Here is a 26849-nt window from a genome sequence, read left to right on the forward strand (position 1 = left end):
AGCCCTGACGCCTTCCCAGAGCCCTTTAAAGGGCTGAAACCGCTCGAGGCGTCGCGCGCCTAAGGAGCGCAACAAAGGGGCCTGCCCCTTTGTGTGCCCCTTCGTGTGAACCGGAGCACAAACTGAAACCACCTACACCCCAGCCGGGGTGTGTCTGCCACACACCCCGGCTTTTAACCGACGCACGTTACATCAACAGCAACTAAGCTTACTTCCAGCGATCCCATTTTCCAGGGCTCACACCCATACCTGCCTCCTCAACACTTACCCAGACCCGCAAGCTTGCAAATAACATCACCAGCAATCATCCAGCCTCACAAACAATCAATTAACATCGACAGCATTCATCCAGCCTCACCAGCATTCATCCAGCCTCACCAGCATTCATCCAGCCTCACCAGCAATTCATCCAGCCTCACCAGCATTCATCCAGCCTCACCAGCAATTCATCCAGCATCACCAGCATTCATCCAGCCTCACCAGCAATTCATCCAGCATCACCAGCAATTCATCCAGCATCACCAGCATTCATCCAGCCTCACCAGCAATTCATCCAGCCTCACCAGCAATTCATCCAGCATCACCAGCATTCATCCAGCCTCACCAGCAATCATCCAGCCTCACCAGCATTCATCCAGCCTCACCAGCATTCATCCAGCCTCACCAGCAATTCATCCAGCATCACCAGCATTCATCCAGCCTCACCAGCAATTCATCCAGCATCACCAGCATTCATCCAGCATTACCAGCAATCATCCAGCCTCACCAGCAATTCATCCAGCATCACCAGCTATCAATTAACATCACCAGCAATCATCCAGCCTCACCAGCAATTCACCCAGCATCACCAGCTATCAATTAACATCACCAGCAATCATCCAGCCTCACAAACAATCAATTAACATCGACAGCATTCATCTAGCCTCACCAGCAATCATCCAACCTAGACACCATTCACCCAGCGTCTCCAATACCTATTGCACCATTTTCAACTTTACACCACTGTTCCCAACCAATTGAGCCACAACAATGCACCTCTGCACCATACCTAAAATCTGGCACAAAATCAGAAAGCACACAAAACCAGCAATTCATCACATCACACGACAACAAAGACTATTACCTATAATGATCTCACCGATAACACAATTCCTAGGACTCTCTTTATTTACCTTAACACTATTCAACGCTCAGTCGCTCTCCAAAAAAATGGACATCCTCAGTGACTACCTCATAGAAGCCAACCCAGATATCTGTGCAATTACAGAGACATGGCTAAAACACACAGATACTGTACTCATAAATCAACTGCCCATACAATCTTACGACTTATTCTCCGTCCCAAGACCCAAAAAAAGAGGTGGAGGTCTCTTTCTTGCAACAAAAAAAGGTCTCAATATTACCTTACAACTTACCAATTCCTCCAACAAACTAGAATTCTCCCTCTTTAAATCTATACAAATCCAAATAGCTTTAGTCTACGCACCACCAGGAACCTTAGAATTGGATCCCTCTCTACTGATAGAACTTATAGCCAAACACATAAACGCCGACAAACCTGCTATAATCCTCGGAGACTTTAATTTACATGTAGATGCTTCTCCACAATCCATCAACTGCCAAACAGTTCTTTCCTCTCTCAAACATTTGGGCTTTACTCAAATTATCAACAGTTCTACCCACAAGGCAGGCCATACTCTGGACCTCATCTTTATTAACGAACCCTTTAACATTCATACTAACCCAACTTGCTCACCAGTACCATGGTCAGACCACAAAGTTATCCACACCACCCTCAAGATCAACAACCCACCACCTCAAACCACTAACAAAACCACCATCCACTTCAGAAAACCATGCTCGCCAGACATACTCAGTGAAAAGATGTCGGATGCATTAAAGCAACTTGATCTCACAGACGCAACAACTGCAACTACCTCTTGGATCAATATTAACAATAAAATTGCAGATCAAATCTGCCCAACTACAACCAAAACCATACAACCCACACTAGACAATAGGAAACCTTGGTTTACACCCGAACTTAAATCCCTTAAACAATCTCTTAGAAAAAAAGAACAAAGCTGGAGAAAAACCCAACCACTTCAACACATGCCATCTACAAATCCATCCTCAACAACTATAGGAATACAATCCTTAGAACAAAGAAAGAATTCTACGGAAAAAAAATACACCACTTCATATTCGATTCAAAAGCTCTTTTCTCCTACGTCTCCTCTTTAACCAAACCATCTCCTCCTACTATCCCAGACCACCAAGCTCTCAACAAAGCAAACGAACTAGCCAGCTACTTCAAAACAAAAATCACCAACCTTACTCAATCAATCACATCCAACAGCCTTACCCTAACACACCATCTCACATCCTTGCCGCAACAAACCACAAACCTGGATTCATTCGAGCTCACTTCTTCACTGGAGATTGAAAACACACTCAAAAAATTCAAACCTTCCTCCCACCCATCTGACCCAATACCAACAAATCTCCTCATCGCCATACCAAACACCATCTCAAAACCAATTGCAGAAATTATCAACACATCCCTTTCTCAAGGTTTAGTTCCTAACCAGTTAAAATTGGCAATACTAAAACCATTACTAAAGAAACCAAACGCTTGCCCATCAGACCCAGCTAATTTTAGACCCATCGCAAACTTACCACTTATCGCCAAACTGATGGAAAAAATTGTCAACAAGCAACTGTCAGATTATCTGGAAGATCATAACATTCTATCCCCAGCCCAATATGGATTCCGAAAACGCCTAAACACCGAATCGCTCTTACTATCTCTCACTGACACAATCCTCGTTAATCTGGAGAATAAACAATCTTACCTGCTCATTCTTTTGGATCTTTCCGCTGCATTTGATACGGTAAAACACTCTACTCTAATAGACCAACTAGCCAACATAGGGATCAAAGGCACAGCCCTTAGATGGTTCCATTCCTTCTTAAGCAACAGATACTACAAAGTAAGGATAAACAACAAAGAATCGCACCCAATCCTGACAGAGCAAGGAGTCCCACAAGGATCATCACTTTCACCCACCCTCTTCAATATCTACCTCCTCCCTCTCTGCCATCTACTCTCAAACCTTAAGCTTACCCATTACCTCTATGCAGACGACATACAAATCCTCCTTCCGATCACAGAATCCCTTCAAAAAACCATCACGTACTGGAACGAATGCCTACAGCCCATCAAAAACCTACTCTCAAGCCTTAACTTAGTATTAAATGCTAATAAAACCGAAATGCTCATTGTCTCCCAGGATCCACGCACAATCTCTTCCAGCCTTTCTCTACCTAACACAAACAACTCGTTCTCATCTGACGTCAGAGACCTTGGAGCATGGCTAGATAATCATCTAAACCTAAAAAAGTTCGTAAACAATACTACAAAGGACTGCTTTTACAAACTGCAAGTCCTTAAAAAACTTAAACCCCTCCTTCACTTCTCCGACTTCAGGCTAGTACTGCAATCCATCATTCTTTCCAAGCTCGACTACTGCAACTCCCTGCTACTAGGTATTCCCGCCAACACTATCAAGCCATTACAGATGGTTCAGAATTCAGCGGCTAGAATTCTAACTAGCACTAACAAAAAAGACCATATCACCCCAATCCTTCGGAGCTTACATTGGCTCCCCATTAAACAAAGGATACTCTATAAGGTATTCACTATCATCCACAAAGCGACAAACAATCTAGCCCCCATCACATTAAGCTCTCAACTCCAACCGCACACTTCCTCCAGACCAATCAGAAGCGCATACAGAGGAACACTGCATGCTCCGCAAATAAAATCATCATTGAGCAAACGTGCGCTATCTTCAGCAGGCCCACACCAGTGGAACACGCTTCCCCCAGATCTTAGACTAGAACCCAGTTATCAAGAATTCAAAAAAAGACTGAAAACTTTTCTCTTCCAACAAGCTTTCCCAGACGCTTAATCTTACTATGACTGACAGACTTCCATCCCTTAACTATGGACACTGTATAAAGTACTACTTTTAAGAATCTGCAACTGGACAATTATCTGTGAGCTCAAAAATTCACTTTAAAAAAAAAAAAATTCACTTTATTTCATATATATATTAGGCATTGCCTATATTTATATTTATTGCTACGTTAAATAGTTATACTTCTTATATAAAATATTATATTTCTTTATTTATTACCAGTTAAAATATTATCACTTTATTTAGCACTATGTTAAATTGTCAACCAGTTATACTGTTCCATATGTTATACGGTTCCATGTAAAGCTCCGCTATCTGTTGAGCAGTTCTTCGTTTTATGTAAACCGGAGTGATTTGTAGTCCCTACTAGAACTTCGGTATATAAAAATTAAAAATAAATAAAATAAATAAATAAACCTTGGCCCACTCCATGTTTAACCGCACCAGGTGACCCTCTATAAAAAGAATGATGGAGTGGACCAGCCGAGCCTCATTGTAAGGACTTGTAGCGGGAGAGGACGGCTCGGGGCCCGACAGCGCAGGAGCAAGTGAGCGGGTCTAGTGCAGACAGGACGCACAACAGCTGTGGTTCAGTTCAAAACAGCAGTGATATGACTGCATGGGGTTACAACCCTAACTCTCCAAATCAATCTGTTGACATGCAATATTCACCTTCTCTTGCCAACTCCGAGGAAAGAAATTGGCCATGTTTTATATAAATAAGGAAGGTCGGTCCGGTTCCAAGATACTGTGGGAAGAGGCAGAGCAGAGCCATAGCCAGGCAATGTGGCGCCTATAGCCAAATGAAAAACTGCACCTTCACCCATTACTCAACACATAATACCATGAGTTGGGAAACTTTGTTAAATGTTTTACATTAATGCCCATGGCCAGTGCAAGGGTATTAGGTTTTCCTAGGGGGTCTTACACCCAATTAAAAATTATGCATTTATAACAGATTTTACATGAAAAAGGACATTCAAAGCATAGTCTTCTGAGGTAAAAATATCACTTACAGTATGGTTATATTTACATGCACTGTGGTGCCAACCAGAAAACCCTGAACTCATGGTATTAGGCCTACTGTAATGCATCTTGGACATGACCCTCAGAGAGCCACAAAAAAAATACAGAATTACAATGCAATAAACTTTCTGTATCAAAACACTAACTGCCAGCACTCAAAATAGCAACAACTATACTTATGAAAGTTAACACTGCAAATATAACACCAGGCCGAAAACAACAATACACCCCTATTAGGAAAACAGAACAAGCCAAGCTGCTGTAGATCTCTACAAACAAACTACACACTATTGGCATACCTGACTCAGTCACAAATGCAAAACAAATATTGACCCTCAAATACAGACTAAAGAGACCATAAAATAGAACTGGAAACCACAACAAGCCAAACTCTATATGAACTGCAACAATGAAAAAACAGAAGCATTACCATTTCTCATAAAACAAAATGGTAAAACCATGCCAATAAAAAGAATAATTCAAAACTAATGAATAGAATAGCATTCAGTAATTAACAACTCACATAAAATTTTTCTAAACATCAATAAAATATTTCAAATACATCAAATAACATCCAATAAGTAGAACTAATAAGGATTTTAAAAAATCGCCAATTATCCATATCTAGGAACTTTTAGTTTCCAAAATACCTCTCTGCCTGCTAATCCATGACAATTTTAGGATGTTGGGTCAATCTCCCATACACATGCATTCTCTTTCTCTCTCCCAAATGAATACACACATGCTTGCTTTCTCTCACTTTTATTCTCCCATACACATGTTCTCTTTCTCACTCTTCCACATACATGCTCCCACACAGTCTTGCTTTCCAGTTGCTTCTCCTACCCCAGAAACCCCACTCCCTAGCAATCTTGCTCAACAGGCCCTCCCCTCCCACACCTCACCCACAATCCCCTCATTCACTGCAGGAGCATGACTTCCTGAATGCTGCTCATTCCCGTGGAGAGCTACCGTGACCTCCTCATTCTCTCCCTGCTCCTGAAGAATGAAAGGATCGCAGCCTTGCAGCGCAGGCTGCTACCTCCACCTGACGACGTCAATCAGGCACTGACAGATGGGAGGCCACGATCCTTCCATTCTTCAAGAGCAAGGAGAATGTATGAGGGGATCGTGTGGTAGCACCCCCACGGGCGTGAGCAGCATTCAGGAAATTATGCATTGTCCTACTGCCACTAGTGAGGCTATAGCCTCACTAGTGGCAGTAGGACAATGCATAATTTTTCTGTTCTGTTTTTGGCTGCACCCCCATTCCAATGCCTATGAGAATCATCAGCTTGGCCTGTGGGCTACGCTGCTTTTCCATTTAGGCCCCTCATGGCGGCGGCGCTATGGCGCCTTTTGGTAGCAGCACTATGGCTGTGGCCATATTGGCCATAGGCACGCTATGGCTCTGGGGCAGAGAATAATGCCATTCAATTACAAGTGACTTACCTTCCCAGGATGATAAACACGGAAGAGGACAGACTCAGCCGGAATTTCTATCCAAACGAGTGGGCTTTGCATCAAAGTATAGTGAACAGCCTCTTCAGGAGAGATCCCATGTCTAGATTTCTTCGCCACAGAGAGCAACACAAAACTGCCAAGATTTTGCTCTCTGTACCTGAGCCAAGACAAGTCTCTCAGAATACGTTCCTGATCCCGTAGATAGATCTTTTATGCATACCGTCGGATACCATTAATAAGTCGGCCAATCCAAAAGTGCATCACGAAGGTATCTGATCTCATCTTCATTGCCCCAGCTTGGCCCAGGCAACCATGGTAGTCCTATCTAGTTCAATTTTTGATTCAACCTACAATCTTGCTGGGGAACACGGCAGACCTGCTAACTCAGGAAGGAGGCACACTCCTACCCCTCAAGTATTCTCTCTTCATCTCACGGCTTGGAGATTGAAAGGGAGGTGTTAAGTCACCTTCTTCTGTCATCGGAAATTCAGGACATTCTGGTATCTACCAGGAAGCCATCTATAAGAGAAAATTATGCCTTTAAATGGCAGATACCTGTGCCAGTGTTGTTCATCAGATATAGACCCATTCTGTTGTTCCCCGGAACAGCTGTTGCGGTATCTGCATATGTTATTTGCCGCTGGGCTAGCAGCGTCATCCATCAGAGTGTACCTCAGCACAATAGCAGCATTTCATCTCTCCAAGGATGGACTATCAATCTCAACCCATCCTCTGGTATCATGTTTCATAAAGGGAGTTCTAAGACTTCATCCATCAATCTCAAAGCTGGGATATCAACTTGGTGTTGGAAGCACTCATGCTTCCACCCTTTGAAGCCTTGGAGACCATCTTCATGAAAATTTTGATATAGAATGTCTTATTCCTGGTAGCAATAACTTCATCAAGACATGTCAGCGAAGTATTGGTTCATTATCCCCCATATTTACAGTTCTATCACAACAAGGTCACCTTACGAACCTGTCCATCTTTCTCACCAAACGTAGTCTCAGTTTTTCATCTGAATCAAATGATTACCTTCCCTACATTTTTTCCCAAAACCTCACAGCAACAACAGGCAAAGATTACTACACACCCTAGATTGTAAGAGAGCACTAGCATATTACAAGAAGAGAACTAATGCCATTAGTTGGAAATCCCAGCTTTTTGTGTCCTTCAACTCAAATGCACTGGGTTACCAGTTACAAAAAGGACATTAGCTAACTGGTTTAACTCAATAGGTTGTTGTAAATGTAAACCGGAATGAAGGCAATTTCTGCTATACCTTGGTATATAAACAAATGCTAAATAAATAAATATATTCATTTTTGTTACTCGACTCAACTTTCGAGACTTTCAGCCAAATTAAGGCACATCAGCTTCGAGATGCGGCAGCTTCTATAGCATATCTTTGTAACATTCCAGTGTTAGACATTTGTAAGGCTGCTGCTTGGTCATCGCTCTATACCTTCACAACTATAACAGTCTACAACAAGTAGCTTCAGACACCACAGTGGGGACAGCAGTATTGCACCATGCCACTAGGACTTTAAGTTGTCCACCAAAATGGCGGGTTGTGCATATAGAACTTTCATACAACCTACATCAAAAGACTGTATCATTCCTCCAGGTGCTCTGTCAGTAGTGTGCACAATTAACCCTAAGCTGGGAAAGGAAAGGAAATTAGCAGGTAAACCTAAATTTATCCTTTTCCTTCAGTTAGTGCAGAGGGCTATATTTGATCCTGGAAAAAAGTGAGTGCATTCTTTGCAGATTAATTATTTCTTGGACCAACATCAGCAACCAAATTCAGCAACAGAATTTTTTTTTTTTAAACTAAAATGGATCTTATGTATTTGTTTATCTCTGACAGAGTCTCCGCAAGTGAATGTGTACCCTCGCCACCCAGTTGAAAATGGGAAACAGAACATAGTGATATGCTATGCCAAAGGTTTTTACCCACCTAACCTTAAGATGATGCTGAAGTGCAATGGCGAACCAGTGCAAGATGTTGGGGAGAACGACCTTGGCTTTCACACAGATTGGACCTACCAGAAGATGATTTTTACCCACTTCACCCCAGGGGATGACAGCTGCTCATGTGATGTGCAGCATGGAGACCAACCGGTTATATCTTATATGCTGGGTGAGTACATAATTCTCTCTGTTGCATTGTGTGACTGGTTGAAGCCCCTAAGTAGCTTTGTTTGTGCTTTGCCACATGGCAGTGAAATGCAGAATTCTTGCTGCCTCCTTTCCCAGTAGCTGATGCTACCTGGTAATAACCCTTTTGAAAAATGAGGTTGAGGACAAGGAGGATCAAGAGGACTATGTTAATCTCTGCTTTGCCAGGAATTTGTGGGGGAAGGAAAGGGATTAAGTGATTTTGTTCCCCTTTTAAAACAAAAGAATTCTGCCAGGAAAGTGAATTCTTAAATTGTGTTTTTGTTAAATGTTTTGTTCGCATAATATTCTGCAAAGCTATTTTCAAATAAGCTGAGTTCTCTGTGTAGATTAGAATTTAACATGCTTTCTCTTCCCCACTCTCACTCATTATCCTTGTTTATGGAGTGAGATATTTTTAAACACTGTTCCTTTGTCATAAGATCATATTGCTTTTCATGCATTTCTCTACTGTCAGTATAGTCTTGCAGAATATTACAGTAACATTGTTCTTACTATCTTACTTTCAGATCCTCTGATGTAATAGCAAGCAAGATCAAGGTAAGGCTCCAACGCTGATGGACCAGACCTGTATTATGCAAATTGTGAAAACAAAACAATTTGTATTCTGCAGCTGTTCTTTAAAAAAAAAAAAAATTGTCAACAGTTGAACAAAACCATTAAGAGATCCTCTTTTGTGATCTCTATTTCATTCCTTGTGGAGTTTATAAAGTTTCAGACTGCTCCACTTAGCTGCTTCCGCTCAAGTCACTGAATCAGAAAACTCCGTATATGCCTCATTGATATATATTTTGGAAGTCGAAGAGATCTAGAAAAAAAACAAGCATGGCTGTAATATGGAGGACACAGAAGCATAACTAGCAAATTTGTTACCTTGAACAGAGATGCTATAGAACATCGCCTCTCCTTGGGGTGGCGTTGGTGCAACTACTCAAGTCACAGCACCTGCGTTCTGTCAAGGGAACGGGTGGTGTGGGTCTTCATATGCAGCTCTACCATTCTGTCTGCTCATCTCTGCTCCTCTTCAGTCCTGGGTATGATGTTGCTTGCGCATCTCTCTTCGCTCCCTTGCCCCCAGCACCACCACTAGTATGGTGGCATTACTGGAACCATCTGGATATAGGAGAGCAGACAAAAAATAGTGTAGGAGCCTGGCACTTAGGGTCATAGCTAGAATTGTACTTAGCAGGCTCTTCCCTTCCCGCTCCATCCCCTGTAATTTACCCTCTGCTCATATTTCATAGGACTTATCTGCCATCATTCTAAGTAATCTGCCTAATTTAATTCCTGTTGTATTGCCTTAGGCCCCACTTGATCTGGGTTCTTTCTCATGTCGTAACTGAAGATCCTTTGTGCTTGTCCAATCCTTCCTTCAATTTTTAATGATTTTTGCCCCCACCATCTCCACTGGGAGAGTAGTCCATGACGAGTGGGTTTTGGGTTTTGTTTTTTGTTTGTTTTTGTTTTTTTTAATGTTACCCTGTGTACCTGCTTTGAACATTATATGACCAGTTGTCCTAGAATTTCCTTTCTACTAAAAGGTTTCCTTGTGCATTAAACCTTTTTGAATGTCTTTCATATCCTCGTCTCTCTACTTGTTTGGGTCCTGAAGTCTACTTTCATAAGACTCTTTGTACAGACCCTGCACCATTTCTCTGCACAGCTTTCACTGTTTAACCTTTTGGAGGTCTAACCCCCAGAACTGGAGAGAGGTGAGATCTCCCCTGCCTCTCTTACAGAGGCATTAGCATTACCTTTTATTGTTGGCTATGCCTCTCCTTGTGCACTCTAGCCTCCCTATGGCTCTGGCCATCACCTTATGCCTGTCCCTACCCAGAGAGCTTAACCTTTAAGGAAGACAGTGACATGGGGCCGAGATCCAGACGAGCAGAGTAAATTCTATTTCTGATGCTTTGACTTGGAGCGCAAGTCATTTATAACTGGGTATCAGTTCTAATTCCCAGCTTTGCTGCTGCCACTCACTGTAAGTTTTGGCAAAGTCTTTTTATGAATGGCTGTTTGGGGTACTCAGTTGTATTATAAGCTCTTGGGACCAGAGAATTGGTGAGTTTGAGGTACAGCAGCCCTGGTTTAGGGTATCCTATAAATATTAAAGGTTTGAACACATGGGAGGAGGTTAAGTGACTCTGCAGGGAAAGGGCAGGTTTTACATACTGATGCTTGATAGCAAAGCTCTATAAAAAAAAAAATATATTTTTTTTTTAAATGTTTATTGGTTTAGTTATTGAGTTATTTACAGTTTCCTGAAAGACATCTGACATTATTGTATGAGCTGGAATTACCCTTGCAACAGTTGGAAGTGCAGATAAGTTATCCTAAGGCATTTCTGGGTCGTTTATTTCATGGGAGGGTAGTAGTGGCTCAGGATTGAATTAAAAGGCTGAAACCTATTTATTATTTGTTTGTTTTTCAGATGTGAATTGTTGTTGGCAACCCAATGCCATGGGAGAGAAATGAGTCATGCGTTATCTTGAGACTCTGCTTTTCAAGGAATCAATCTGCTAAATCTTTATCTGCATTTTCTTATAGTGTGCTCGCTCCACCTGGCTAATTTTAGTTTATAGATGTCATAGCATCAAATGAATTGAATATACAACCACACAGTCATTTTAATAGTACCTAGCCCTTTCCCCTTCCTTACCATAATACTTTTAGCTTCTCTGTTTAGGAATGTAACATATTAAGGATTTACATGCCTAAGAGCACCAAATAATTAGCAGTGAATTCTTCTCCAAAGTGATTCTAATAATGGTCAATTTTCCCAAATAGTACAGTTTCTCACAGCACTGTTGCACTAAGGCTAGAGGTGGCAGGGTTGTTCTCTTCCACCAGAATGCCAATTCCTAACGTGCTGCCGTAATTTGTAATATAGAAACTTGAACCTTTAGCAGGAGCAGCAGAAACTGGAAGGCTGAGAAGAAATGTCTTAGAATCTCTGTCAACTGCTGCACCAATAATCCCCCAAACCAGCTCTGTAATTAGGTCCCAAAATTTACAAACTAAGGAGCATTCCCACCAAATATGAAATAGGGTCCCTATTCCCTGCAATCATGCCAACAGTTTTCTGACACGTTAGGGTATACCTTATGAAGATGTTTAGAGGAAAGATACCATTTACTACTGCTGTTGAGACCATTCTCCACTAAAGGAGATGAAACAGCAATACTTTCCCACAGTAATAATACAAAGATCCCAAGCAGATTCCTTGAAGCCCCACCGGAATCCTTCCCCCAAGCTTTTAGATGATTGGCCTTATCTGAAAGTTCTCCAATAAGCAGCGCAAATCTTAGAAATCATCCCCTCAATATTATCTGCTTTATCACAAACTCTCAAATAAGGTCCTATCCAAGATGAGATGAGGCCTAACCTCGATGGAATCCGGAAAATGTTTTGCTTGGAGATAAATATCTCTTGACAAGATGGTACGTCTCTTGAATAGCATCAAAAGTATGCCATCTGGCCGGCCCGAGCCTGCAGATTACCGACCATTCAAAATCATCCCTGGGCTATTAAAACACAACGGTGACCTATAAACGCATTCCCTAATTCTAACTAAGCTTGTCTTATGTGAGACCCACAAATTGATGGTAAATATATATACAAGGATATAAATGCGGGCAACAAAAACATTTTGGGAAGCCATGTAACGATTGCTGTATCTTTTACTCAGTTCTGCTTTATATAAGTTCAGTTCATGCCTGTGATGTATGCAGATAGATTTGGTTTATTTTATGAATTGTGTGTGGGGGATTTTTTTGTTTGCATATAGTACTTTTTAAATAAATAGGTCCCAGGAGGAGAATCTACTCAGGCCAGCGACGTGCTGTTAAATCTCTTCTACCTTCTCTCACCAATTCCTCTTATTGGAGCTAAATCTAGTCTTGGAAATGGAGCAGTAGCAGCAGCACAAGAGGGGTTTTTGTTGCCTGATAGAAATGCCTCCCTTCCCTCGGTCTGCCTGGAATTCATCTGTACTTTGGCCAGGATCCCTTACTGCAGTGGTTCTCAACCCAGTCCTGGAGATAACGCCTATTAAGTCTGGTTTTCAGCATCTTCATAATGAAGATGTATGAGGCAGGTTTCCATCTACCGAGTCTTCAGTAGTTGCAAATTTATCTCAAATGCTGATGTTTGGATATCCTGAAAATCAAAACGTAGTTGTGCTCTCATGCTTGTGTCGAACTACTGCATGGTGGTGACTAGAACTTGGGGGGGGGGGGGGGAGGGGAGGTGCTTGTGGTAAGACATTTGCACTCAGGATTTCTTGCTGCTGGGGATGATGTAGTGAAAAAAATGAGGAGGGACATTCTCCATCCTGCCTTCTCACAGGTAGCCAAGGAACACGATTTAACAGCCAGAACATGCAAATTGGGTGGTAGGTGTTAGCCAGGTGACTGGTAGGTTCATAGGGAATAGATTTTTGGATTTTAATTATTTGCCTTTTTTGAATCCAAACGGAAAGTGAGTTATAAATTTGGGTACATTTAGTAGGGCTTGAATGTCTATTGCCTAAGGAACCTGCTGCCATACCAAGGGCCCTGTAGCCCCTCACATCTACCGACAGGAAAGTACTGACAAAACTGCATTCATTTTCTACCTCTCTACAACCCCCAGCCCTTGTAATAAACCGTGCAACCACATGGTGTCGCCCTTTTCAGTGTCTTCCCCTTGCTTCCGTTTCACCAGAGCATTCATCTGTATACAGAAAGGGGACGGGCAGAGGGATGCATGCAGGTCAGAGGTGGTGATGCTGCTGCTGCTGCTGCTCCTTTTTGGAAAAATAGCATCTTTTTTAAATGCTGAGCAGTTCCAAATTTAAAAAAAACAAAGCACTACTTTTTAATGAGTTGATTCTTGGCTTCTGGAGCTGTTTGCCTCTTTTACTATTTAACAGAGATGATAGGGGGGGAAACGTGCTTGCTTTCATGGTTTTTAACTTAAATTATCTATTTTCAATGGTTTGATTTAAAGTTGTCAAATATTGGTAGTTTTTCTTAAATAGCTATAATCTTTCCCTGGCTTTTGAGGATATTTTCCTAACTGTCAGATGTTGGTTCATTTTCTGTCCCATTCTAATAATTTAGAATTACATTTACATGAATAATATTTTTAAATTTAATTCTGTATATTCTAAAACTGATTTGGTGTATAAAAACTGAATATAACAAATTAAATGAATAAAGAGGGGCCAAATAAATATAATAAGGAAATGTATTTGCTTTTATTTCAATGGCAAGAGAAAAATATGACCTGCCTGCTTATCGCCTCATTTTATGTTTTGGTAATTTAATTATTACCTGACCACAAGGTTATTAGATGTTTTTATATTGAGCCTTCATTGCATTGGTTTTAAACCTGTCTTAATCCCACAATTAGGCTTTTAGGGCAATCGCAACAACTACATATAAAATGAACATAAGATGGGGGTCTCAGTATATGTGCGTATTTCAGCCAGTTATATGAAAACCAAACTGGCTGTGGGGTTAATATGATAAAAGTGGCAGTGAAGACAGAATTTGAACTGTCAGAGGAGCGCTGGTCATGAGCTGGATGCCATGCTCTCTGTTTTCTAAACTTGTGAGGTCAATATTCAAAAAAACCTAAAACCACTAATTTATCTGGCTAAAGTTAGCCAGATAAATTATCCTGGCTATTCAGTAGGCTAAACTTCCTGCTAAATATCCCCAGATAGTTATCCAGTTACCTTTTTTTTAAGCAGATAACTTTTATACCTAACTGGCTGTCTTTTTTGAATATTGCAAGTTAGGTTTAGTTGTCCAGCTAAAAGTAGCCAGGTAACTTGAGATTTAAATCTGTTATATTCAAAAGAATATAGCCTGTTAAATGACAATGGTATTTATATAGGAGGCATACAGGCTTAGCAGCCTGATTCCCAAACCCCACCTATCTCCAACATTAGCCGTGCTAGGCCAAGCCTCCCCCCTCCTTCCACGTACACTTTAAAACTAAAACTGCAACCAGTCTGCTTGCTGCCCCCAACACCCCCCTGCTCAGTTCATCAAAATCAAAAAACCACTGCCCTCCCCCATCCACCCAGTACCTTTCCAAACTCCTTTCTGGTGCTGAGATCATGGTATGCTCATGCAGACCCAGTGGTATAATAAGAATATAGGAAGCTGCCCTACTGAATCAGACTGAGGATCCACCAAGCCCAGTATCCTGTTTCCAACAGTGGTCAATCCAGGTTACAAGTACCTGGCAAGTACCCAAACTTTAAATAGATCATACGCTAGTAACAGCAGAAGCTATTCCCTAGGTCAACTTGATTAAGAGTAGTTTATGGACTTCTCCAAACCTTTTTTAAACCCAGCTACCTAACTTCCTTAACCACATCCTCTGGCAATGAATTCCAGACCTTAACTGTGCATAGCGTGAAGAATAATGTTCTCCAATTTGTTTCAAATGTGCTACTTGTTAACTTCATGGAATGCCTTCTATTATATGAAAAAGTAAACAACATATTCTCAATACCCATTCTAGTCATTTCATGATTTTTATAGACTTCTATCATATCCCCCTCTCAGCCATCTCTTCTCTAAGCTGAACAGCTCTAACCTGTTTAGTCTTTCCTCATAGGGGAGCCATTCCATCCCCTTTATCATTTTGGTCACCCTTGTATTTTCTCCAGTGCAGCTATATTCTTTTTTTTTTTTAGATGCAGCAACCAGAATTACACACAGTATGTTATGGTTTTGAGGTGTTGAAGTGGATTCTGGGGTACTGCGGTGATAGCCACTCCCACGGGGAGGAGCCCCATGAGGAACCACAGTACTAGGCTAGACTCTCTACATGCAGACACAGAGAACTTGTATTTATTATTCAGCTTGGTGGTACTGCCCAGGGAGCAGCATCAGTGAGGTAACCCAGTAGAAGTAGTCCAGGGGTCCTCAGCAGAGGAGACCAGTCCCATGTTCGAGTAGATGGTAGGCAGCACAGGGTAGTAGAGGGAGTCCTGGATGCAGACTCCCAGCCTGAAGCTGAAGGTAATATAGACTGACAAGGTTAATTACTCACTGACAGGCCGATACAGTAAAGTGCGGCCGCGGTTACCCTGCTTCTAACCCGCTTTCTACTCACAATTTGGCCGCGTTAGCCCAACCCGCGATTCACTATCCCTTTTAACCCATCCTTACCGCTTCTTTAAATCAGCGGGTACCCCTTTCCACCCGCGGCATGTATATGAGATGTAAACGATCGGATTAGCTATTCCCCCCCATTCAGTAACGCGCGCCCCGACTATCGCCTTTTTAACCTGCAGTTTAGCCGCGCGTTTAACCTACTAATTTACCGCCTACCCTTACCCCTGCGTTAGAGGCAGGGGTAAGGGTAGACGGCAAACTTTCCCCCAAAAGAAAACCTAAAATCCCCTCCTCCCGAAGCGACTCGACATGTAAAATATGTGAATAAGTGTAACCAACTTACTTTTTGTTTCTTTTTCAGCCTTCTCTGCCGTCCTCTGGAGGGGTTAGCCGGCGGCAAAAGCGGCTTCCAGCGGCCCCCACCGGCGAAGACGGACAAACACACGCCCGTAGTGCACGGGCGCTCAAGCCAGCGAAAGCACATGGACGGGTGTGCGTGATGTACACCGTGACATCACACACGCCCGTTCATGTGCTTTCGCTGGCTTGAGCGCACACCGTGACGTCATGCACTTCACTGGCTAGAGCGCCCAAATTGACGGGCGCTCAAGCCAACGAAAGCACATGAACGCGCGTGTGTGACTTCACGCACGCCCGTCCATGTGCTTTCGCTGGCTTGAGCGCCCGTGCACTACGGGCGTGCCTTCGTCCGTCTTCGCCGGCGGGGGCCTCTGGAAGCCGCTTTCGCCGCCGGCTGCCCCCTCCGGAGGATGGCAGAGAAAGCTGAAAGGGCTGAAAAAGAAACAAAAAGTAAGTTGGTTACACTTATTCACATATTTTACATGTCGAGTCGCTTCGGGAGGAGGGGTTTTTAGGTTTTACATATTTTACATGTCGAGTCGCTTCGGGAGGAGGGGATTTTAGGTTTTTAGGTTTTCTTTGGTTATAGTTGGGATCCACTTCCTGGTACCTGTCATTTCAAATGACATTTGAAATGACAGGTACCAGCGCACCCAGGATACTGTATAGGCGCTGTATAAAGTGCCTATACAGTAAAATGGATTGCGCTTCATGGACGCATGTTGGACGCGGCTTGAATTTGCATGCGATTTTAATACAGTATCGAGCGGTAGGTGAGCCAGACTGTGCGTGCAGCAAACGCGGGTGCGCCCGGCACTAACGCAGCTCTTCCTACCGCTACTTACTGTATCGGCCTGTGAAGTAGGTAGCTGTATTGATGAAGATCCTGGCAGGCAGAAGTAGTAGAATTGTAGGCACCAAGATAGGGAGAGCAGGCCCTCGAGGAGCGAGTACCCGATATCCCAGATAGGTACCTGAAAGAGAGCATAAGGGCCCCCGAGGAGTGGGTACCCAGGTTAATGATGAATGACCCCGAAGGGCAGAGAGATCTTCGAGCAGCAGCAACAAAGAAGCAGCAGAGCAGCTTAGACCGGAGGCAGTCCAATCCTTGCTAACTCACCTGAAAGAGTGAGCTGAGCGTTTAAATATCTCCAGGAAGAGGGAGGAGACCTCCTGGGAGTGGGGCGGCATTCCCGCACTGACCCCTTTAAGAAAGGGGCTGGCTTCGCCGTGTGCGTCTAGAGGACGTTGGAGGGCGGGGCTTCCCCTGTGACGGCGTCCCAGCCACAGGGGTAGGTCTCTCGGCATCACGGTAGGCCTTGGAGCCTGAGGAGATGCCCACAAACCCAGTCTCGGGGATCTGGAGCACGGCGGACCATGGCCGGACGGGGTAAGCTCGGTCAGCCTCGGCTGACCGGCATAACACAGTATTCAAGGTGCAGTCTCGCCATGGAGCGATACAGAGGCATTATGACATCCACTGGTTTACTTGCTATTCCCTTCTTAATAATTCCTAACATTGTTTGCTTTTTTTGACCGCTGCAGCACACTAAGCAGACTATTTCAATGTATTATCCACTATGACGCCTAGATCTTTTTTTCCTGGGTGGTAGCTCCTACTATGGACCCTAACATCGTGTAAGTACAGCATGGGTTATTTTTCCCTATATGCATCACCTTGCACTTGTCCATGTTAAATTTCATCTGCCATTTGGATGCCCAATCTTCCAGTCTCTCAAGGTCTTCCTGCAATTTATCAAAATCTGCATGTGCTCTAACAACTCTGAATAATTTTTGCCTCATCTGCAAATTTGATCACCTCACGCGTTGTACTTCTTTCCAGATAATTTATAAATATAGTAAAAAGCATCAGTTCAAGTTCAGATCCCAGAGGCACTCCACTATCTTTTTCCACTAAGAAAACAGACCATGTAATCCTACTCTGTTTGCTGTCTTTAAACCAGTTTGCAATCCACGAAGGGACAGTACCTTCTATCCCATGACTTTTTAGTTTTCTTAGAAGCCTCTCATGAGGGACTTTGTCAAACGCCTTCTGAAAATCCAAAGACACTACATCTACTGGTTCACCTTTATCCATGTTTATTAACCCCTTCAAAAAAAATGTAGCAGATGTGTGAGGCAAAACTTCACTTAGATAAATCCATGCTGGCTGTGCTCCATTAAATCATGTCTATCTATATGTTCTGTGATTTTGTTCTTTAGTTTCCACGAGTTTTCACAGAACTGAACTTAGGCTTATTAATCTATGGTAATATTTTATGAAAAAGTGGAAGGGAGTGGGCTGTGGAGTGCCTCAGGGATCTGTATTGGGACCCTTTTCAATATATTTATAAATGATCTGGAAAGAAATACGACAAGTGAGGTAATCAAATTTGCAGATGATATAAAATTATTCAGAGTAGTTAAATTACAAGCCGATTATGATAAACTGCAGGAAGACCTTGTGAGACTGGAAAATTGGGCATCCAAATGGCAGATGAAATTTAATGTGGATAAGTGCAAGGTGATGCATATAGGGAAAAATAACCCATGCTATAATTACACAATGGTAGGTTCCATATTAGGTGATACAACCCAAGAAAGAGATCTAGGCGTCATAGTGGATAACACATTGAAATCGTCGGTTCAGTGTGCTGCGGCAGTTAAAAAAGCAAACAGAATTTTGGGAATTATTAGATAGGGAATGGTGAATAAAACGGAAAATGTCATAATGCCTCTGTATCGCTCCATGGTGAGACCCCACCTTGAAAACTGTGTACAATTCTGGTCGCCGCATCTCAAAAAAGATAGATATAATTGCGATGGAGAAGGTACAGAGAAGGGCTACCAAAATGATAAGGGGAATGGAACAACTCCCCTATGAGGAAAGACTAAAGAGGTTAGGACTTTTCAAACTTGGAGAAGAGACGGCTGAGGGGGGATATGATAGAGGTGTTTAAAATCATGAGAGGTCTAGAATAGGTAAATGTGAATCGGTTATTTACTCTTTCGGATAATAGAAAGACTAGGGGGCAACCCATGAAGTTAACATATGGCACATTTAAAACTAATTGGAGAAAGTTCTTTTTTACTCAACGTACAATTAAACTCTAGAATTTGTTGCCAGAGGATGTGGTTAGTGCAGTTAGTATAGCTGTGTTTAAAAAAGGATTGGATAAGTTCTTGGAGTAGAAGTCCATTACCTGCTATTAATTAAGTTGACTTAGAAAATAGCCACTGCTATTACTAGCAACAGTAACATGGAATAGACTTAGTTTTTGGGTATTTGCCAGGTTCTTATGGCCTGGATTGGCCACTGTTGGAAACAGGATGATGGACCCTTGGTCTGACCCAGTATGGCATGTTCTTATGTTCACAAACAACACAAGCAACGAGTGTTGCTGGTAAAGCAGAATGGGAAGCTGCTGGTCTTGTGGTACAAACGATCATACTGCAAGCCCAGAGCTAGAAGGGGATTTGGACAGGTACTGGGTTCATTGCACAGGTGTAATAGAGGTGCAGGAATAGCCTAATGCTTATTGCAGGGCTTCCTAAACTTTTGGCCAATATGACCTCATTTTTAATGCTGAAATCCACATGACTTCAGAGGCTGTTCAAAACTAGGGGCCGATGCAATATGGTGCGCTGAGCCGAGCGCACTCTTAACATGCAGTTGGATGTGGGTAGAATAGGTGCTAATCAATCCCCTAATGCAATAAGGGTATTAGCACCTATTCAACGTGCGTCTAACACGGAGTGAATGCAGGAGCAGGCGTTAATAGATGTGCGCATCAAAAAAATAAAAAAATAAAAGAAATAAAATAAAAAATTGACGATCGGGCCCATCACAAAAACCAATGCCAAGTTTAATAGCGTCGGTTTTCGTTACCGGCGGACAGCCACGAAAACCGACGCCGATAAACCCAGCATTGGTTTTCGTGACTAGAAGAAAGGCATCCGTTTTTGCTGGCCATTCCTGACAGTACATGTGCTGCAAAAGCTCAAAAAAGAAAAGCTCCTTAGTGGCGGACAGCCACGAAAACCGACGCCGGGTTTATTGGCATCCTTAGCGCATCCTTGCTAACGTGAACCCAAACCCTCCCTTCCCCTATCTAACCCATCCCCCAGCCCTAACTAAATCCCCCCACACACACACACACACCTTTGCTGCAAAAGTTACGCCTGCTGGCCGGCTGCCAGCACAAGTCACTGTGCCGGAGCACTCGACCCCACCCCTGGACCGCTGCCATGCCCTGAACCACCACCACACCCCCGGCCATCCCCATCTTGCAGAGTTGCGATATTCAGATGACTGGCCATACTCAACTTTATTTATACTATTCATTGGACTCTCTTTTTGTATTTTGTTTTCATTGCTTACAGTATACGTGATATTTGTGTGATTGTGAATCTTGGGTAGTTTATGTGTGGCCTCTGCCGGGGCCTAAATGTGTTTGTTTTTCTCTAATGGAAAAAAAAGATGTACTGTTACATCTACTAGCTATAAGAGCCAGACATATATTTTTTCACTATATTTGATATCTGTTTGTTCATGCTTCTGCTCAGTGTTGTTAACTGATGTGTTTTTCCCAGACGTAACATGACATCTTTCTAAATAAGCGTATTAAAAAAAAAAAGGTGCTGTGGCTATTGGCATTATAATTTAATCATATACCATGCCCCAATTTTTTAGGTGCACACAAAATTCAAAGAAAAGGCAGTGCCAGAAACACTATATTGCAGTATCCCAGTCATCATCCCAAGCATTTAAGAAATAGCCTTCCTTGAAGTCAGTTCCTTACATTTACATCAGTTGTGTCCTGCTGTTGAATTCAAGATTTGAGCAGAAGAGAGGTGGAGAAACTTTATTCAAGGGGATATCCACAACATGTCATCAAGCAAGCTTAGATATGGGTGCGGTGGTCCCATCAAGATTTATTACAGTCTCAAGACAGATTGGTATGTATTTTGCTGTTTACCTCAAAAGCATTCCTAGTACAGTGGGCCATTGGACATTATTGGGATCTTTTAAAACTGCATCCAGTCTGTGGCACAGCAAGGGTCTCCGGCGCCCAGGGGCCAATACAGTTGTATTATCTCTCCCTGACCCCCTCTTCACCGTCGTCCTTGTAGAAATGCTTAAGGTCACAGAAACAGCAGACATTTCAAATAATCCCCTCTTCTCGCCTTCTAGGTGCCTGCAGCTGAAAAAAAAACGTACGAAAAGAGGTCCCCCAGCGCCCTCTAGTGCCCGGGAGCTTTTCACACCCTCTTCCCCCTCCCCCCACCACGCCGCTGCTTGGCATGCTTTTGGAAGCTCACACGCTGCACAGGAAGCAAATGAGGGACTGCGATACCCCATGGGCTGGTTTTGGTGGGGGGAAAAAAATCCCCTGTGCTGATATTTTCCTGCAATCTGCCCCCGATGGTGCCCCAACCGTTGCCAGAACCAACTGTTCCAGAGGCAGCCTCCGGCGGAGGTAGGGGCAGAGCGTGGGTTAGGGAAAGGGGGGGGGCACCTGGGGCTGATGGAAGCTGCCACTGGCTCCCAGGCTTTACAATGAAGAGCACTGATTTATACTGCAACACATAAAGAGTTGCCTTGGGAAATTTAAATATCAATAAAGGGAGGTGGGGGGAGTAGCGAATGTTAACTAACTGAGATGCAGCCTTGGAGAGTAGAACTAAAATCACACACACAAAAAAAAAGGCAAGAATCATTTATTGCCATTGATCCTCTCACAATCCTCATCTACTTACCACAATCATTTTAAAGCCCGTTTCATTCTTTTTTTTTTTTAGGATTTTAGGCGCTTGGTACACTGAAAGCCAAGCGATGGATGTCAGACAGCTGGGATCCTTTTCCTCGCGTCTGTAAAGACAGTATCTTTGGTACATATGCAAATTCTCCCTAACTGTATGGTGTTTACACAGAAAAGGTACAGTGCATAGACTGGACAGCTGGTATCAGACAAAAAAGGGGCTGAATTAGCCTAAGTTTGAAGCTTGTGAGCAGTACAGCAGTGCCAGTCATCAAGGCTTCAAGCCTGGCCGCTTTCACATACAATCAGAAGTCAATCATCAAACTTTTTTTTTTATTATTTTACCTAAAGTGGAGAGTATATCTCACCTTTACTTACCTCATGCTTGGTTCTGAAATGGCTGAATAGCATTTAGGCTGTAACTTTTAATGAGTCGCCTTGGGAAATTCAAATATCCATTTTTTTAAATTCAGGCTATTTACACTTCAAAGAAAAAGTTGATATCTTCCAAATAAAAATGTGTGCAGCTTACCATTCCTGGAAATCCTCTCCTGGTGTGTATTCCCCTTTCTCTAAATCAGATGATGTAGTATTAGGGACCTTCATTTTCAGTTTTTTATTTTATTTTTCCTGGGAGTTTCAGTGTTATAGCAAAAAATATCAGCGGAAAAAGGGCTTTGTTATTATAACAAACAGGAGAAAAATCAAGGGTAAAATGATTTTGCCTTTGATTTTTTTTTTGTTACAACATAAAAATTCCCATAAAAAGGGGAACCAGGATCCTTTCAACGATTCTAGCTAATAAGACTAAGACAAACCAATTGGGCTCAGAAAGGCCGCAGCTTTATTAAACAATACACGAGCTCAAACACAGCCCATAGCCCTGGTGATCTGCAGGATGTGTCCATCCCCCGGCCCTACAGCCTGCAAGGAGCAACTCCCCAGGTGACTTCACCCAATTGCTCAGCACAGTCAATCTTCCAGCTGGTTGGGGAATGCAACCCAATAAATTAACAAAGTTCGGGCAACTTACCACCTCCCACCTATTGTGTTCCGCTCCGGCACGGGCCTCGGTGCCGCTCGCTGCAGGGGGAGCCGTCCCTGCTCCCCCCTCGCGGCGTCCAGCAGCGTTTCTCCTCCGCGGGGGAAATCAAAGATGGCCGCCGCCATCCTTAGGTGCGAGGCCGCGCCTCCTTCACAGATTTAAAGGGACCTGATCCCTTTAACCAGCTTCACCTGTTCCCGATCAGCCTGAGCAGGGGAAGTATAAAGGGAGGCTTCCTCTGCTCATTCCCTGACTTGGCAACGTCCTCCAGCGCTGTCTAGTCTGCTTGCTTCGGTGAGTGCCTTGTGCTTTGGATCCTTGTTCCTGTTACGTCTTGGTGTTCCCGGTTCCTGACCGGATTGGCTTACGGTGATTCCCTGGTGTGTGACCTTGGACTGGTAAGCGACGACCCGCTGGCACTTTAAGTTTAAGTTTTAAGTTTTTTTTTTTATATACCAACATTCAAGACAGAAGTCCCATCATGCTGGTTCACAAGGAACAGGGGTGCACAATATAATAAACTTTACAATTTGAACAATAGTGCAGAAAAGCAGTTACATGTAACAGGAAAACAATAACTTGGATTAAGAAGGAAAAAGAAGATCAGATAATTATATATGTAAATGATAACCTTGGACTTCTTCTGGACGACCGTCTCCAAGCCTATATTTCTGGGGAAAGATAGACCTAAGTCCCAGCAGTCCGGGTCCCTACGGGCTCCTCCCGGGGGGACCCATAGGTTTCCAGGGTGAAGCTCCAGTCAGCCCTTGCACCGATACTTGACCTCTCAAAGGTCAACCTAAGTCCCAGCGGTCTGGGTCCCTACGGGCTCCTCCTGGGGGATCGCAGACTTCCAGTGGCGGACACAGGTCCTCTTCTCGTCTCTTCACCTGCCTCCTCAGTCGCCTCAGTCTTCAGTGCCGAGGGTCAGCTGGTCTCGTCTTCTGCTCTGCCTCGCCACCCGACGAGAGAACCTACAGATCTTCCGCAAGGTATACCATCCTCCCGTCGGCCCAAGGGTTCACAAGCCTGAGCATAACACCACCTCGCTGCGACAAACCATAACTCCCCCACAATCCATAAAATTAGAGGGTGGGATGGAGGGAGGGATGCTGCCTGCCACCTCAGCTAAATTAAGCAGGCATGACCGCCGTATAATAAGAGAGAATATTTCTATTTCGTAATCCCTTGATCCCCTGTGAGCCCGAACCAATCAACAGCCACCTCACCAGGGTTTGGTTTGAACCTTGCAGGAGATCAATAGACAGTACTACCCCTCACCCCCTTTCCAGAACAACTACTGCTCCAAAACCCACCTCCCTCCCCCTCCCCCTCCCCCCCCACGCACACTCGACTTCAAGCCCCTTGCCACACAGTCAAGGCAGCAACATATGGAAAGTCCTGGCACCCATGTTAAATGGGACTTCATTCTGTCAGACCCATCCAGGAAAAAAATACAATTAAAACTGAAAAGGATGGTCCCCTACATATGAATATACCTGTGATTCTATCCATCGGAGGTTCTTCTGGATGTACTGTAAAACCTATGTTGTCCAAATGGCTAGATTTCATCCTTTTCTTCCCTGCCGTCACAGAGTGACTGCTCGGCCATAAACTTATCTTTTACCCATTAAATAATTTCTATATGTAACACATTTACTTCTGATTCTGGTTTATCTTTGGAGTAAGTTGGAGGAGTAGGAGTATTCAGGTTACATGAGAAGTGTATTTTCAACTGAAAGAAATCTCTGCTTATGGGTTGGGCTATTAACAATGGAACAGCCAAGAAAATCCTTACAGGACATAGACCTTGCCTGGAACATGACCCTGGAAAAGCTCAGTATCTATCTTTCCCCAGAAATATGAGGGAGTCCTTTGGGCATGCAGAGCAGAGTGATGGGCAGCAGATGGCACTGTTACGCAGGCAATGGTGCTGCTGCTGACTATTAGCGTGCAGGAAGAGACCCCATTTAGCATCTTCAAATTCTGCATAGTTTATAAAGGAAGATCCATTCAAATGACTCTCCAACAAAATCCAGAAGACAGAGACTTCAAATGCCAGAGACTTCAGAAAAACGCAGCATGCAGAGAGCGACCAGAAGGCTCATCTGCACGCTTCTCCCAGCAGAGGATTCCAGAGCAGTGGCACCCGGGACGGATATTTCCTTTGGCAATCGCCTCCATATATAATTTTAAAATTTCCTAAACATTGGATAAAATATTTCAAAACAGCAGACACAAACAACCCGCAATAATTAAAACTAATAAGGATTTTAAAAAATCTCCCGCTCTCCATATCTGTCATCCTGAGATTGTCATAGACTAGAGGCATACATGCACACGCACAATATACTCCTTCTCTATCGCACACACACACACACACACACACACACACATGCTTGGTGAGAGACAGAGGGAGAATGTGTATGTGAGATACATACATACACACACACACACACACACTTCCTCTGTGCTTCTCGCTCACACAGACACGCTTCCTCTATCTTTCTCACACACTAAAACACTCACACATGCAGACAAAAACTGAACTGGAAACCACAAACCAGGTTCCTATGCAGTGCAACAATGGAAAAGCAGAACATCACTATTCCACAAAATAATAAATCAAGAAATATAAATCAATCATTATAGTAAAACCATACTAAAAAATATACATAGCCGCCAAGCCCCGACTCCCAACTGCTGTATTGATGGAGATCCTGGCAGGCAGAAGCGAAGCAGTTGCAGGCACCAGTGTAGGGAGCACAGGCCCTCGAGGAGCGAGTACCCGGTTTCCCAGAGAGGTACCTCAAAGAGAGAAGATGGGCCCCTGAGGAGCGGTAACCCAGGTTAGCGATGAATTACCCCAAAGGGCAGAGAGAGAGCTTCCAGCGGCTGCTGGGAAGCGGCAGAGCATCTTAGACCGGAGCGAATCCAATCCTTGCTAATTCAGTTTGTTAGCAAACGAAGGGCAGGATGTGCTGATGTCACTCGGAGGGGGCGCTGTGAATAAAGACATGTCTCGACTTCTCCCTCCAAACAAATCACAATGCTAAAAAGCACACGCAATACTAGACCAAGAAGGGACCATCCGGACAGAAAAATTAAAGTATCCTACAGCACGGGAGCAAGAGACCTGGGAATATGTGGGGGCGAGTGCCCTTCCCCCCCCCCCCCCCCCAGCACCCCAGTTTCCACTTTCCTCCAGCCTGGATCAGAGCCCAGAGCTATCCTTCAGCCAAGCCTGAGCTGCACTCCTCTCCTCCTATGCATCTGAATTATTTCTAGTGGGATCCCCCTTCTTTTTCCTCTCACCCCCCAGGCTGCTACTTACCAAAACAAACTCAGTATTGATTTATGTCGCATAAACCAATGTTTCTGTGCGTAAAATATTTCTATGCAGAAAACTTTTGTTATACGGTTTAGATGCATAAAGCATGTTTTTATGCTTGCTTAGCATTTTATTATACGCATTTTCAGGTTTGTGTGAACATAAGAACATGCCAGCCAGCCATTGGCCGGCGTGCATAACTTCTTCAACAAAGGTAAGGGGGGGGTTCTAGGTAGGGCTGGGGGGCGGGTAAGGGAGGGGAAGGTGCGGTGGTTTGGGAGGGAACGGAGGTTGGATGCGCGGCTCGGCGCATGCAAGTTGCACAATCGTGCACCCCCTTGCGCGCATCGACCCTGGATTTTATAACATGCGCACGACTGCGCTCGCATGTTATAAAATCGGGCATAGATTTGTTCGCGCCGGGTTGTGCGAACAAATCTGCCCCTGTGAGTAGAGAGAGTATACTGTCTGAAGGTAAAAGCAGTCTCCTGTTGTGTATATGATTAAAGCTCTGAATAAAGATTATGTTTTAAGAAAAGCTGGAGTCAGGCTGGTTTTGTCTCCAGGCCTGTGGGA

The 26849-nt window shown here is 43.6% G+C and overlaps 1 protein-coding gene across 4 annotated transcripts in view; it reads right to left on the reverse strand.

Annotated features, from left to right (window-relative positions):
• CASP14 (caspase 14) overlaps positions 1 to 23040 on the reverse strand; it is a 105656-nt gene extending 82616 nt beyond the window's left edge. The window contains exons 1-4 of one of the 4 annotated variants that reach the window (XM_029606922.1): positions 22931 to 23034; positions 21896 to 22007; positions 21115 to 21339; positions 9528 to 9767 (exon numbers count right to left, since the gene is read on the reverse strand). The gene's annotated coding sequence lies outside the window, so the exon portion shown is untranslated. Of the gene's footprint in view, positions 1 to 6461; positions 7003 to 9527; positions 9768 to 21114; positions 21340 to 21895; positions 22008 to 22930 lie in introns of those variants that run through there. The other 3 variants (XM_029606924.1, XM_029606923.1, XM_029606927.1) reach the window with 3 other exon arrangements.
• Positions 23041 to 26849: the final 3809 nt, after the last annotated feature.

This window comes from Rhinatrema bivittatum, chromosome 6 (genome assembly GCF_901001135.1).
Source record: "Rhinatrema bivittatum chromosome 6, aRhiBiv1.1, whole genome shotgun sequence".
NCBI lineage: Eukaryota > Metazoa > Chordata > Amphibia > Gymnophiona > Rhinatrematidae > Rhinatrema > Rhinatrema bivittatum.